This window comes from Nymphalis io, chromosome 22 (genome assembly GCF_905147045.1).
Source record: "Nymphalis io chromosome 22, ilAglIoxx1.1, whole genome shotgun sequence".
Classification (NCBI taxonomy): domain Eukaryota; kingdom Metazoa; phylum Arthropoda; class Insecta; order Lepidoptera; family Nymphalidae; genus Nymphalis; species Nymphalis io.
Genome location: NC_065909.1, coordinates 142,501 through 156,171, shown reverse-complemented (window position 1 = coordinate 156,171; position 13,671 = coordinate 142,501). Strand labels below are relative to the sequence as shown.

Below are 13,671 nucleotides of genomic sequence, written 5' to 3'. Positions count from 1 at the left end.
GCAGAGCATCGAGCTGCGGGTCGCGGTGATGGGGCCGAACGAGGCGGGCAAGTCGACGCTCATAGGCGTTCTCGCTCAAGGTACATTCGTTATTATCTTGTTGAAGTCGTGAGTTCTAGTAACTAAATTAAATATTGAGTATTTAATTACAGGCACAAGGGACATAACATCTTAGTTCCCAAGGTTGGTGGCGCATTGGCGATGTAAGTGATGGTTAACATTTCTTGCAATGCCAATGTCTGTGAGCGTTGGTGACCACTTACCATCAGGTGGCCCATATGCTATAAGAACAATCCCCCACCCACTTGCAAAGCCCGGGCAAACACCACTGCACTTTGATGTGCTTAATTAATGGGCACATTGTCAGGAGATCTGCTTTTATGGGATGAAGTATTGCTATGTATATCCATCAACCCGCATTGAAACTGCAATTTAGAGCTCCAAATCACAAGTGGAGGGGAGGGCTTAGCCCAGCAGAGGCGTTATTTTTTTCAATCAATCAATCAACAGCCAATCGTTGTCCACTGCTGAACATAGGCCTCTCCCAAGGTGCGCCAAAGCTCCCTGTCCTCCACCTTCCGCATCCAGTTGTAGCCCGCCACCTTCTTAAGGTCGTCGGTCCACCTGGCTGGAGGGCGCCCTACGCTGCGCTTGCCGATTCGCGGTCTCCACTCTAGGACTCGTCTGCTCCAACGGCCTTCGGTCCTACGACATACGTGACCAGCCCACTGCCACTTCAGCCTGCTAATTTTGCAAGCTATGTCGGTGACTCCGGTTCTTTTCCGGATAATCTCATTTGTATCATTTTAAATGTTTCTTAATGTTTGATCAAAACTTGAAATTATCAACCCACCTATCAAGATTGTTATTTAAATAAATGTGTAAACGTAACTATTTGATAGTCTCAGAAATATAGTTATATATTCTATGATTATCATTTAAATAAATGTGTAAAAACTCAAGTACGGTGTACTAGGTATTTACTGTAATATTTACTTTTGATTTTTATTATTTTTTTTATTATATAACTAGCGACCCGCCCCGGCTTCGCACGGGTGCAATGCTGATACTAAATACACTACAGAAAAACTGTGAACGTTGTATATAAAAACATAGCGGCCCGCTCCGGCTTCGCACGGGTATAAAATATATAGCCTATGTGATTAAAATCGATCAAGTAGTTTTGATTTATTCATTACTGCCCGTGGCCCGCACGCGTTAAATTTGGAGTAAAACAATCCCCCTTTCCCTATACCATGAAGATTTCCTGCTATCTTTGGAATATCTAAATTCATACACTACATTTTTACTTATTTACTTTTTACATTTTTAACTATTTATTTTATTTTTACAACTTATTACAGAATGTCTTTATAAACAACGTTCACAGCTTTCTTGTCATTAGACAATACAAACATGTTTTCTCTGGAGGTCACTCTTGAAAGAGCGACATACAGTTGTCCATGTGAAAAACAGTCAACGCTCAAATCTAAGCCTGCAACGTTGAAGGTTTGACCCTGCGATTTATTAATGGTCATTGCAAAAGATGTCTTTACCGGAAACTGTAAACGTTTAAATTGGAAGGGTAAATCCGATGGTATCAGAGGGATTCGGGGAATCAATACATCTTCTCCGGTACCACATCCTGTGAGTATTGTGCACTCTATTATGAAAGTTTTCAATGATTTTACCAGCAAACGCGTGCAATTGCAAAGTTTAGGTGGATTCAGGTTTCTTAATAAAATAACAGGACAACCTACTTTCAACACCATTTTGTGAGGAGGGAGTCCAGACGGGTTCAAAGAATTTAGAAATTCTGTAGGAAAATGAACAGCTTCTTCCAAATCGAGAACAGTATCGACCGAGTAGTATATTTTCGTCGGCGCATCAATCTTTGAAAGAATCAAGTTATTTACTTTATCTACTTGTTCGTTAGTTGGTGACAGAATCGCTCTTTCTTTAAACCAAGATATTGTCTTATAACTTATGTTATCAATGTGTGCAAAGGTTTTCTAGGTCAATCCTTCCCTCACTTTGTGTTAACTCTCCATTGCCAACTTTTTGCAGCATCTCTGGAAATAGCCTGTTCTCACGTGAAGATGACGAAACCCTCTTATTAGTTTTAAGCTCTAATTTATTGACATGCGGCCAAAGGTTGGATCTTTTTAGGCAAGCATTTATTTCGTCAGCACGTGTTCCTCGAGTCACAACTGGTAGGATTTGACGAAAATCTCCTGAGAACAGAATTGTACATCCATCCATAGGTGAATTTTTGTTGCGCAAATCGCGCATTGTCCTACCCAGTGCTTCCACAGACGTCTTGTTTGATATGGTAGCTTCGTCCCAGACTATTAATGAGCAGTCACGCATCAATTTTCCCGTATTTCTCTGTTTAGAAACACTACAGATGCTGTTATTAGGTTAGTTTTACCCTACTGATGGCTCGTCGTTGCGATAGTAATACTGCTCAGTACGAGAGGAACCGCAGTTTCGGACATTTGGTTCATGCACTCGGCCGAGCGGCCGGTGGTGCGAAGCTACCATCCGCGGGATTATGCCTGAACGCCTCTAAGGCCGAAGCCAGCCTAGCCGAATCCGGCAAGGATATGCTCACTGTGGAGCCCCGAGAGTCGGGAGGCTCTAAACGATGTGACTTTACTAGTCGCGCTTTATTCGTAAGGTGCGACGTCGAAGCCCATTTGGAACGCGGCGATCGATGCGAGCGGTCTTAACACGTGCATCACGGCGCCGAAGTTTCGAATATACCTCAGTTCGATGTCGGGGCTCGGAATAGTCTGTAGACGACTTACGTTCCTGGCGGGGTGTTGTGCTCGGTAGAGCAGCGTCGTGCTGCGATCTGTTGAGACTCAGCCCTACGCCAGGTGATTCGTCCGAGGACGTATCCGAGAGAAACATATTCATATACATATATATATATATATATATATATATATATATACTCTCTATTCACTAGAAAGTATAATATGGACATATCTATGGTGGTATTCGACTTTAAAATATTACACGAAAATATTATTTTCGTGAATATTGTGATTTATAAATAAATAATAATAATAAATAAAATAGTATTAAGATGTAGGAGTAGTACGAGAGGAGTATGATACGCACGATAGACTTTTCACTTCTTTATTACACGAACGTTCCGCGTTTTATACGAAAACACTGAAATCGATAGAGGAGTCCTTCGTGAGTCAATGTCGTGGTTAGTTCGTGTTATGTATCGTTCGCCGTACGTTTAGAAAATATACAATACACGAACGTTCCGCGAAATCTCTTACATCGATAGAGTCCCTCGAGAGTCTGTATAGGGTCACGTTCGTGGTTAGTTCGTGTCATGTACGATGTCACTAAAGTATGTTATCGTCGTTAAAGGTAAACTTCGATTCCACAATACACGAACGTACCGCGTTAATTTTTTCACATTTCAAAGATATTATATTATCGTTCTGTTATAGTTCAAATTTAGTGATCGAATGAAATCACTCGGATATCGTTATCGTGTTCGATTCTAATGTTATTTTAAAATATTTCAGAAAAATAAAGTATGTTATCGTCGTAAAATGTAAACTTCGATTCCACAATACACGAACGTACCGCGTTAATTTTTTCACATTTGAAAGATATTATATTATCGTTCTGTTATAGTTCAAATTTAGTGATCGAATGAAATCACTCGGATATCGTTATCGTGTTCGATTCTAGTGTTATTTTAAAATATTTCAGATAAATAAAGTATGTTATCGTCGTAAAATGTAAACTTCGATTCCACAATACACGAACGTACCGCGTTAATTTTTTCACATTTTGAAGATATTATATTATCGTTCTGTTATATTTCAAATGCAATGATCGAATCTAGTGTTATTTTAACATATTTTAGATAAATAAAGTATGTTATCGTCGTAAAATGTAAACTTCGATTCCACAATACACGAACGTACCGCGTTAATTTTTTCACATTTCGAAGATATTATATTATCGTTCTGTTATAGTTCAAATTTAGTGATCGAATGAAATCACTCGGATATCGTTATCGTGTTCGATTCTAGTGTTATTTTAAAATATTTCAGATAAATAAAGTATGTTATCGTCGTAAAATGTAAACTTAGATTCCACAATACACGAACGTACCGCGTTAATTTTTTCACATTTTGAAGATATTATATTATCGTTCTGTTATATTTCAAATGCAATGATCGAATCTAGTGTTATTTTAACATATTTTAGATAAATAAAGTATGTTATCGTCGTAAAATGTAAACTTCGATTCCACAATACACGAACGTACCGCGTTAATTTTTTCACATTTCGAAGATATTATATTATCGTTCTGTTATAGTTCAAATTTAGTGATCGAATGAAATCACTCGGATATCGTTATCGTGTTCGATTCTAATGTTATTTTAAAATATTTCAGAAAAATAAAGTATGTTATCGTCGTAAAATGTAAACTTAGATTCCACAATACACGAACGTACCGCGTTAATTTTTTCACATTTCGAAGATATTATATTATCGTTCTGTTATAGTTCAAATTTAGTGATCGAATGAAATCACTCGGATATCGTTATCGTGTTCGATTCTAATGTTATTTTAAAATATTTCAGAAAAATAAAGTATGATATCGTCGTAAAATGTAAACTTCGATTCCACAATACACGAACGTACCGCGTTAATTTTTTCACATTTTGAAGATATTATATTATCGTTCTGTTATATTTCAAATGCAATGATCGAATCTAGTGTCATTTTAAAATGTTTCAGATAAATAAAGTATGTTATCGTCGTAAAATGTAAACTTCGATTCCACAATACACGAACTTACCGCATTAATTTTTTCACATTTCAAAGATGTTATATTATCGTTCTGTTATAGTTCAAATTTAGTGATCGAATGAAATCACTCGGATATCGTTATCGTGTTCGATTCTAATGTTATTTTAAAATATTTCAGAAAAATGAAGTATGTTATCGTCGTAAAATGTAAACTTCGATTCCACAATACACGAACGTACCGCGTTAATTTTTTCACATTTTGAAGATATTATATTATCGTTCTGTTATATTTCAAATGCAATGATCGAATCTAGTGTTATTTTAACATATTTTAGATAAATAAAGTATGTTATCGTCGTAATATGTAAACTACGATTCCACAATACACGAACGTACCGCGTTAATTTTTTCACATTTGAAAGATATTTTATTATCGTTCTGTTATAGTTCAAATGCAATGATCGAATGAAATCACTCGGATATCGTTATCGTGTTCGATTCTAGTGTAATTTTAAAATATTTCAGATAAATAAAGTATGATATCGTCGTAAAATGTAAACTTCGATTCCACAATACACGAACGTACCGCGTTAATTTTTTCACATTTGAAGGATATTATATTATCTTTCTGTTATAGTTCAAATGCAATGATCGAATCTAGTGTCATTTTAAAATGTTTCAGATAAATAAAGTATGTTATCGTCGTAAAATGTAAACTTCGATTCCACAATACACGAACTTACCGCATTAATTTTTTCACATTTCAAAGATGTTATATTATCGTTCTGTTATAGTTCAAATTTAGTGATCGAATGAAATCACTCGGATATCGTTATCGTGTTCGATTCTAATGTTATTTTAAAATATTTCAGAAAAATGAAGTATGTTATCGTCGTAAAATGTAAACTTCGATTCCACAATACACGAACGTACCGCGTTAATTTTTTCACATTTGAAGGATATTATATTATCTTTCTGTTATAGTTCAAATGCAATGATCGAATCTAGTGTCATTTTAAAATGTTTCAGATAAATAAAGTATGTTATCGTCGTAAAATGTAAACTTAGATTCCACAATACACGAACGTACCGCGTTAATTTTTTCACATTTTGAAGATATTATATTATCGTTCTGTTATATTTCAAATGCAATGATCGAATCTAGTGTTATTTTAACATATTTTAGATAAATAAAGTATGTTATCGTCGTAAAATGTAAACTACGATTCCACAATACACGAACGTACCGCGTTAATTTTTTCACATTTGAAAGATATTTTATTATCGTTCTGTTATAGTTCAAATGCAATGATCGAATGAAATCACTCGGATATCGTTATCGTGTTCGATTCTAGTGTAATTTTAAAATATTTCAGATAAATAAAGTATGATATCGTCGTAAAATGTAAACTTCGATTCCACAATACACGAACGTACCGCGTTAATTTTTTCACATTTTGAAGATATTATATTATCGTTCTGTTATATTTCAAATGCAATGATCGAATCTAGTGTTATTTTAACATATTTTAGATAAATAAAGTATGTTATCGTCGTAAAATGTAAACTTAGATTCCACAATACACGAACGTACCGCGTTAATTTTTTCACATTTGAAAGATATTATAAGATGTAAATTTTGTAGTGTCACGTTCGTGGTTAGTTCGTGTCATGAACGATGTCGCTAAAGTATGTTATCGTCGTAAAATGTAAACTTCAATTCCACAATACACGAACGTACCGCGTTAATTTTTTCACATTTGAAGGATATTATATTATCTTTCTGTAATAGTTCAAATGCAATGATCGAATCTAGTGTTATTTTAAAATGTTTCAGATAAATAAAGTATGTTATCGTCGTAAAATGTAAACTTCGATTCCACAATACACGAACGTACCGCGTTAATTTTTTCACATTTGAAGGATATTATATTATCTTTCTGTTATAGTTCAAATGCAATGATCGAATCTAGTGTCATTTTAAAATGTTTCAGATAAATAAAGTATGTTATCGTCGTAAAATGTAAACTTAGATTCCACAATACACGAACGTACCGCGTTAATTTTTTCACATTTTGAAGATATTATATTATCGTTCTGTTATATTTCAAATGCAATGATCGAATCTAGTGTTATTTTAACATATTTTAGATAAATAAAGTATGTTATCGTCGTAAAATGTAAACTACGATTCCACAATACACGAACGTACCGCGTTAATTTTTTCACATTTGAAAGATATTTTATTATCGTTCTGTTATAGTTCAAATGCAATGATCGAATGAAATCACTCGGATATCGTTATCGTGTTCGATTCTAGTGTAATTTTAAAATATTTCAGATAAATAAAGTATGATATCGTCGTAAAATGTAAACTTCGATTCCACAATACACGAACGTACCGCGTTAATTTTTTCACATTTGAAGGATATTATATTATCTTTCTGTTATAGTTCAAATGCAATGATCGAATCTAGTGTCATTTTAAAATGTTTCAGATAAATAAAGTATGTTATCGTCGTAAAATGTAAACTTCGATTCCACAATACACGAACTTACCGCATTAATTTTTTCACATTTCAAAGATGTTATATTATCGTTCTGTTATAGTTCAAATTTAGTGATCGAATGAAATCACTCGGATATCGTTATCGTGTTCGATTCTAATGTTATTTTAAAATATTTCAGAAAAATGAAGTATGTTATCGTCGTAAAATGTAAACTTCGATTCCACAATACACGAACGTACCGCGTTATTTTTTTCACATTTCAAAGATATTTTATTATCGTTCTGTTATAGTTCAAATTTAGTGATCGAATGAAATCACTCGGATATCGTTATCGTGTTCGATTCTAATGTTATTTTAAAATATTTCAGAAAAATAAAGTATGTTATCGTCGTAAAATATAAACTTCGATTCCACAATACACGAACGTACCGCGTTAATTTTTCGGGGGTGGGGGTGGGAGGTTAGGGGGTTGGGGGGGAGTTCTTTGTTTTATTCCTTGCGACGGGGAGGGGGTTGATATTATATATAAAACATTAAATATAAAAATATTCGAAAAAAATACATCCGCCGTTATGAAGCGCCGAATGTCATATTCATCGTCCGGCATATACATAGAGTACGTTCGGTTCGAACGTCGAACGATATATATGAAAATATTATTTCGTGAGACGCGTCGCAACCGTTGAAGATAAGACTCTATCGAAAAGTTGTTTTCTTCTAGTATTGTATTATATTATAATGTATTGCTGCTGCCGCGGTCGTCGTCGTCGTAAGCTCGTCGCGGCGTTGTCGTTTTACAATAATAATATATTATACAAATAATGTGGAGAAATATACTTTTCGTTCTATAACTGTGCCGACCGACGGACGTACGTAAGTTGCTCTTTCTAAAGCGACTCCGGCGTCGTCATCGCTCCTCTCTCTACAAATTCATCGACATGATAACGTATGACGTTCTCGTGTAGATTTATTGTGGACCCCGATGTGTGGTGCGATGACGATGTCTTCGGAGATAAACGCGGCAGACGGAGTTTTTAAAAGATTCAGTACGTTCGTTTAATGCATATAGAAATGTATGCGAAACGGTCGTTCCTAAAACTCTTTATATTAACAAAAACTATCATGTACGAAAAATACATAACCCGAGTATCGGTACGAACACTCAAACACCGGGCGTCGATCCGAATGTTTCACGACACATATATCCGTTGAACAATAACATACGTGCACATCGTGTACGGAAGTGTTTCTAAAATGAACGATCTCGTTTCGAATATTCATATTCGTGACCGTCGAGTGTCATCTTAGAAGACGAATCGTCGTCGTCGTCGTCGTCGTGCTCTTCTCGGGCTACTTCGATGTCGTCGGTTATTTATCATTATTTATTATGATAATGAATGAAAAAAGTCAACCGTAAGAGTCTATCGCGTCTAACGCGATCGAATCGATACGGTACGACGAACCTCGTTTCGAAGCGACGACGAACGAAGACAACGTCGTCGTCGTATATTTTGATCCCATTGTTACAGATTCAATTGGATACCGTACACTGGTTCGCTTATCTATCATGGCGGGTATACTCTTCATCGGAGAGAGCATTCCCCGTTTCTATACAATCTTGGCTCTTGTCGGTGGAACCACGATCGCCTTGCTCACGTTTGTTTTACCGTCTTACTGCTACTTGAGTCTCGTTAACCAAACTCCGAGGGAGGGACAAGCTCCTGTGTAAGTTTCAGTTTTAATACACTCAATGAAATAAACTCGGCTTAGCTTAAGTATTAAATAATAATTGACTTATATCAGGTCATTTTATGTATCATTTTTTAACATAATAATAATACCTGGTAAGGTATCATTATTATGTTAAAATTTATACAATCATATTATGTGTCGTCGTCGTCGTCGTCGAGAATAATCTATGTTAGCTCCCTGGTTGATCCTGCCAGTAGTTATATGCTTGTCTCAAAGATTAAGCCATGCATGTCTCAGTGCAAGCCGTATTAAGGCGATACCGCGAATGGCTCAATATATCAGTTTTGGTTCCTTAGATCTTACTCAGTTACTTGGATAACTGTGGTAATTCTAGAGCTAATACATGCAATCAGAACTCTGACCAGTGATGGGATGAGTGCTTTTATTAGATCAAAACCAATCGACGGAGGGCGTCTCGTCCGAAGTCGTTAATTTTGATGAATCTGGATAACTTTTGCCGATCGCATGGTCCAGTACCGGCGACGCATCTTTCAAATGTCTGCCTTATCAACTTTCGATGGTAGTTTCTGCGACTACCATGGTTGTCACGGGTAACGGGGAATCAGGGTTCGATTCCGGAGAGGGAGCCTGAGAAACGGCTACCACATCCAAGGAAGGCAGCAGGCGCGCAAATTACCCACTCCCGGCACGGGGAGGTAGTGACGAAAAATAACGATACGGGACTCTTTCGAGGCCTCGTAATCGGAATGAGTACACTTTAAATATTTTAACGAGGAACAATTGGAGGGCAAGTCTGGTGCCAGCAGCCGCGGTAATTCCAGCTCCAATAGCGTATACTAAAATTGTTGCGGTTAAAAAGCTCGTAGTTGCATTTGTGCGCCGCGCTGTCGGTGCACCGCATCCGCGGTGATACTGACACGTTTGCGGAGCATATCGTCGGTGAGCCGGCGGTAAAACGCCGGTTCAATATCAAAATCCTATCGCGGTGCTCTTCGGTGAGTGTCGAGGTGGGCCGACAATTTTACTTTGAACAAATTAGAGTGCTCAAAGCGGGCTCAAAATGCCGCTTGAATATTTCGTGCATGGAATAATAGAATATGATCTCGGTTCTATTTTGTTGGTTTTCAGAACTCCGAGGTAATGATTAATAGGGATAACTGGGGGCATTCGTATTGCGACGTTAGAGGTGAAATTCTTGGATCGTCGCAAGACGAACATCAGCGAAAGCATTTGCCAAAGGTGTTTTCATCAATCAAGAACGAAAGTTAGAGGTTCGAAGGCGATTAGATACCGCCCTAGTTCTAACCGTAAATATGTCATCTAGCGATCCGCCGACGTTACTACAATGGCTCGGCGGGCAGCTTCCGGGAAACCAAAGATTTTGGACTCCGGGGGGAGTATGGTTGCAAAGCTGAAACTTAAAGGAATTGACGGAAGGGCACCACCAGGAGTGGAGCCTGCGGCTTAATTTGACTCAACACGGGAAATCTCACCAGGCCCGGACACCGGAAGGATTGACAGATTAATAGCTCTTTCTTGATTCGGTGGGTGGTGGTGCATGGCCGTTCTTAGTTGGTGGAGCGATTTGTCTGGTTAATTCCGGTAACGAACGAGACTCTAGCCTGCTAAATAGGCGTCGTCATTTAGGTGTGCCCGATTTCGGTCGAGCAACTCACTGGCGGCGTATTAAAATTCTTCTTAGAGGGACCGGCGGCTTCGAGCCGCACGAGATTGAGCAATAACAGGTCTGTGATGCCCTTAGATGTCCTGGGCCGCACGCGCGCTACACTGAAGGAATCAGCATGTTCTCCCTGGCCTAGAGGCCCGGGCAACCCGTTGAAACTCCTTCGTGCTGGGGATTGGGGTTTGCAATTATCCCCCATAAACGAGGAATTCCTAGTAAGCGCGAGTCATAAGCTCGCGTTGATTACGTCCCTGCCCTTTGTACACACCGCCCGTCGCTACTACCGATTGAATGATTTAGTGAGGTCTTCGGACCGACACGCGGTGGCTTCACGGCCGTCGGCGTTGCTGGGAAGTTGACCAAACTTGATCATTTAGAGGAAGTAAAAGTCGTAACAAGGTTTCCGTAGGGGAACCTGCGGAAGGATCATTAACGTACGTTTATCTATCTCGAATTCTGTTTCGTCTCTGTGCGGATCGAGCTCTTCTCTGTATACGAGCGAGATAAATAGTGCAGCACGAAAGAGCAATGAGAGTGCCGATATACGACGATATAATAAAACAATAACAATAACAACAACCAAAAAGAATCATAATACGAAAAAATGCGAATTCGATCGGTGGATCGCATTATCGTTTCTCCGACGACGACGACTACGTCGTCTTCGTCTAGGCGTTCGTTGATATACGAGTCGTCATCGCCTTCGACGTTAGTATCATCACGTATGAAAATAACGATATTCGCAAAAAAATATATAAATACAATACGTATCGCTGAAGCGTCGTCATCGAATCGATATACGTATATATATTAAAACGTAGTATTATAAAAAGAGATACGAATATAACGATCGTCGTAAGACGTATGTAATCGTGTACTTTCAATTCGAATGTGGACGTCGTATGTACGCGGCGAACGTAACTAGCGAGAACGCTAGCTAACGAACATCGAAGTTGCACGCGTGCAGTCTTCACTCGTCGTTACCGTAGTCGTCTTCGTTATACCTGTGTACGTAGACCGGCAAGAATCCGCGCCGCGAGTCACATGTATAATATATATACGACACTGTATACGTTTCGAGTTCAAGACTCTCGTCGCTCTTCGTTTTCGTTTTCGTCTTTCGTTCTTCGTCTACGTCTACGTCTACGTCTACGTTACGCGTCGTCGTCTCCGTTCGATTACGAGTCTCGTCATCGTTTACATCGATCGGTCGTTATGTGAGTGTCGATTTGAATTCGTTTTTGAATTTAATATGATATCGATCCGTGGTGACGTCGATGTGTTTTCGTGTTTTGTGTTTTATGCGTTATATCATATTTTCATAGAGGCCTCGTGCTTTCGATCGATACGTGCGATGATGCGTTTCACACGCTCTCCTAGACGATGATACGATGATCGACGATCAGTCAGTCAGTCAGTCAATCGGTCAGTCGGCGGGGATACGAGAAGCGTCCGCTGAAAGTTTCGTTTGTTTTTTTCGTAAAATGAAATAAAACAAAATGCGGTTCGGCGTTCGTATGTCGTTCGGATGCGAGACGACGACTCCGAATATAATAAAAACGGGGTCGTTCAACGCGTCCCTTCTGATGTTTCGACGTCGGTTTCTCGAGGAAAGCACGATGTTGTCGTCTTTCGATAGCGCATCGTCATCTTCAAATAACGTATATTTTTTTTTAATTTTTTTTTTTTAATTTTTTTTTTTTTTTTTAATTTTTATTTATATACTGAAAAGAAATAAAAAAAGAAAAAAAAAAAAAATTTAAACAAACTAATATCACGGGCGTGTATAGAATCGCTTCAGTGATCGTAGAAACTAATCATCATGAAAATAAACAATTACCCTGGACGGTGGATCACTTGGCTCGCGGGTCGATGAAGAACGCAGTTAACTGCGCGTCATAGTGTGAACTGCAGGACACATTTGAACATCGACATTTCGAACGCACATTGCGGTCCGTGGAGAAACATCCAGGACCACTCCTGTCTGAGGGCCGGCTGTATAAAAATATATACCACACTGTTCAATGTTTAATGTGTATATAGTTTTTCGTAATGTTAAACTTTTATACGTTATTCTCGAACACATGACGGTATCCGTTTTAGAGTTCGTTCGTATTCGTATTCGTATACGAACCGACTCTCTCTCGGTCCGTTCAAATATTTCAATACGACGTGTATGTATGTTTATGTACCATGCGTGTTCGTGTATATTACAAAATTTTTGTATTTATATACGGTTCGTGTGTACGTTTACGTCACGGAGTTTCGTTATGCGCGATGTGTGAGAGACCGAGAGCGTCGCTCGCTCTACCGATTCGTACGTCTACGTCGTCTACGTCGTCGTCGTCGTCGTCTTCGTCGATCGGTCTAGTCGAGAGCGCGCCCCCATCTCCGACCTTTCGATCGTCGTTCTATCGTTCGATCAAAGAGGGTAATCGGATATATGAGGGCCGATCTCTTCTAGTCTAGTGAGAGAGCGAGAGTTCGTACGTTTCTCGTTATCGAACATCGATCGAACGTATATCGATAAAACAGCTCCGTTTTCGTTACGACGTATACACATAAAGCGCGCATTGCGTACGTGATGACATGTAAACGTCGTATTCGTTTTCGAGGCGTGTCGTGTCGTGTCGTGTCGTGTCGCGTCGCGTCGTGTCGTCTCTCGTGTCTGTGTTATCATTATATACACAGACGGCGGGGTGGCGAACGAACGAACGAACGCGCGCGCGCGCGTGCGTGCACGCGCGATAACGAATAGTAGGCGGACTCGACGTCCGAAGAGCGCGTCGACGCCGACGTCGGAACGGACGGATGATGATGAAGATCTCGTCTCGTCTCGTCTCGTCTCGACGAAAGCGGCGCCGTCGCGTTGACGGATATCGCGTCTGCCTCGTTTTTTTTTTATCGTTGGCCTCAGATCAGGGAGGATCACCCGCCGAATTTAAGCATATTAGTAAGCGGAGGAAA

The 13,671-nt window shown here is 38.9% G+C and overlaps 3 non-coding genes across 3 annotated transcripts in view; all 3 read left to right on the top strand.

Moving 5' to 3' along the window:
- The first annotated feature begins 9,233 nt into the window (after nucleotides 1-9,233).
- LOC126777410 (small subunit ribosomal RNA) lies at nucleotides 9,234-11,136 on the top strand. The gene has a single exon (XR_007670051.1). It is a non-coding gene; the product is annotated as a small subunit ribosomal RNA (ribosomal RNA).
- Nucleotides 11,137-12,541: 1,405 nt separating this feature from the next.
- Nucleotides 12,542-12,698, top strand: LOC126777395 (5.8S ribosomal RNA). Its single transcript, XR_007670039.1, has one exon. It is a non-coding gene; the product is annotated as a 5.8S ribosomal RNA (ribosomal RNA).
- Nucleotides 12,699-13,612: 914 nt separating this feature from the next.
- The window catches only part of LOC126777417 (large subunit ribosomal RNA), a 3,988-nt gene continuing 3,929 nt past the window's right edge, over nucleotides 13,613-13,671 (top strand). The window contains exon 1 of the ribosomal RNA XR_007670058.1: nucleotides 13,613-13,671. This exon is cut by the window's right edge and continues 3,929 nt beyond it. This is a non-coding gene — a ribosomal RNA (large subunit ribosomal RNA).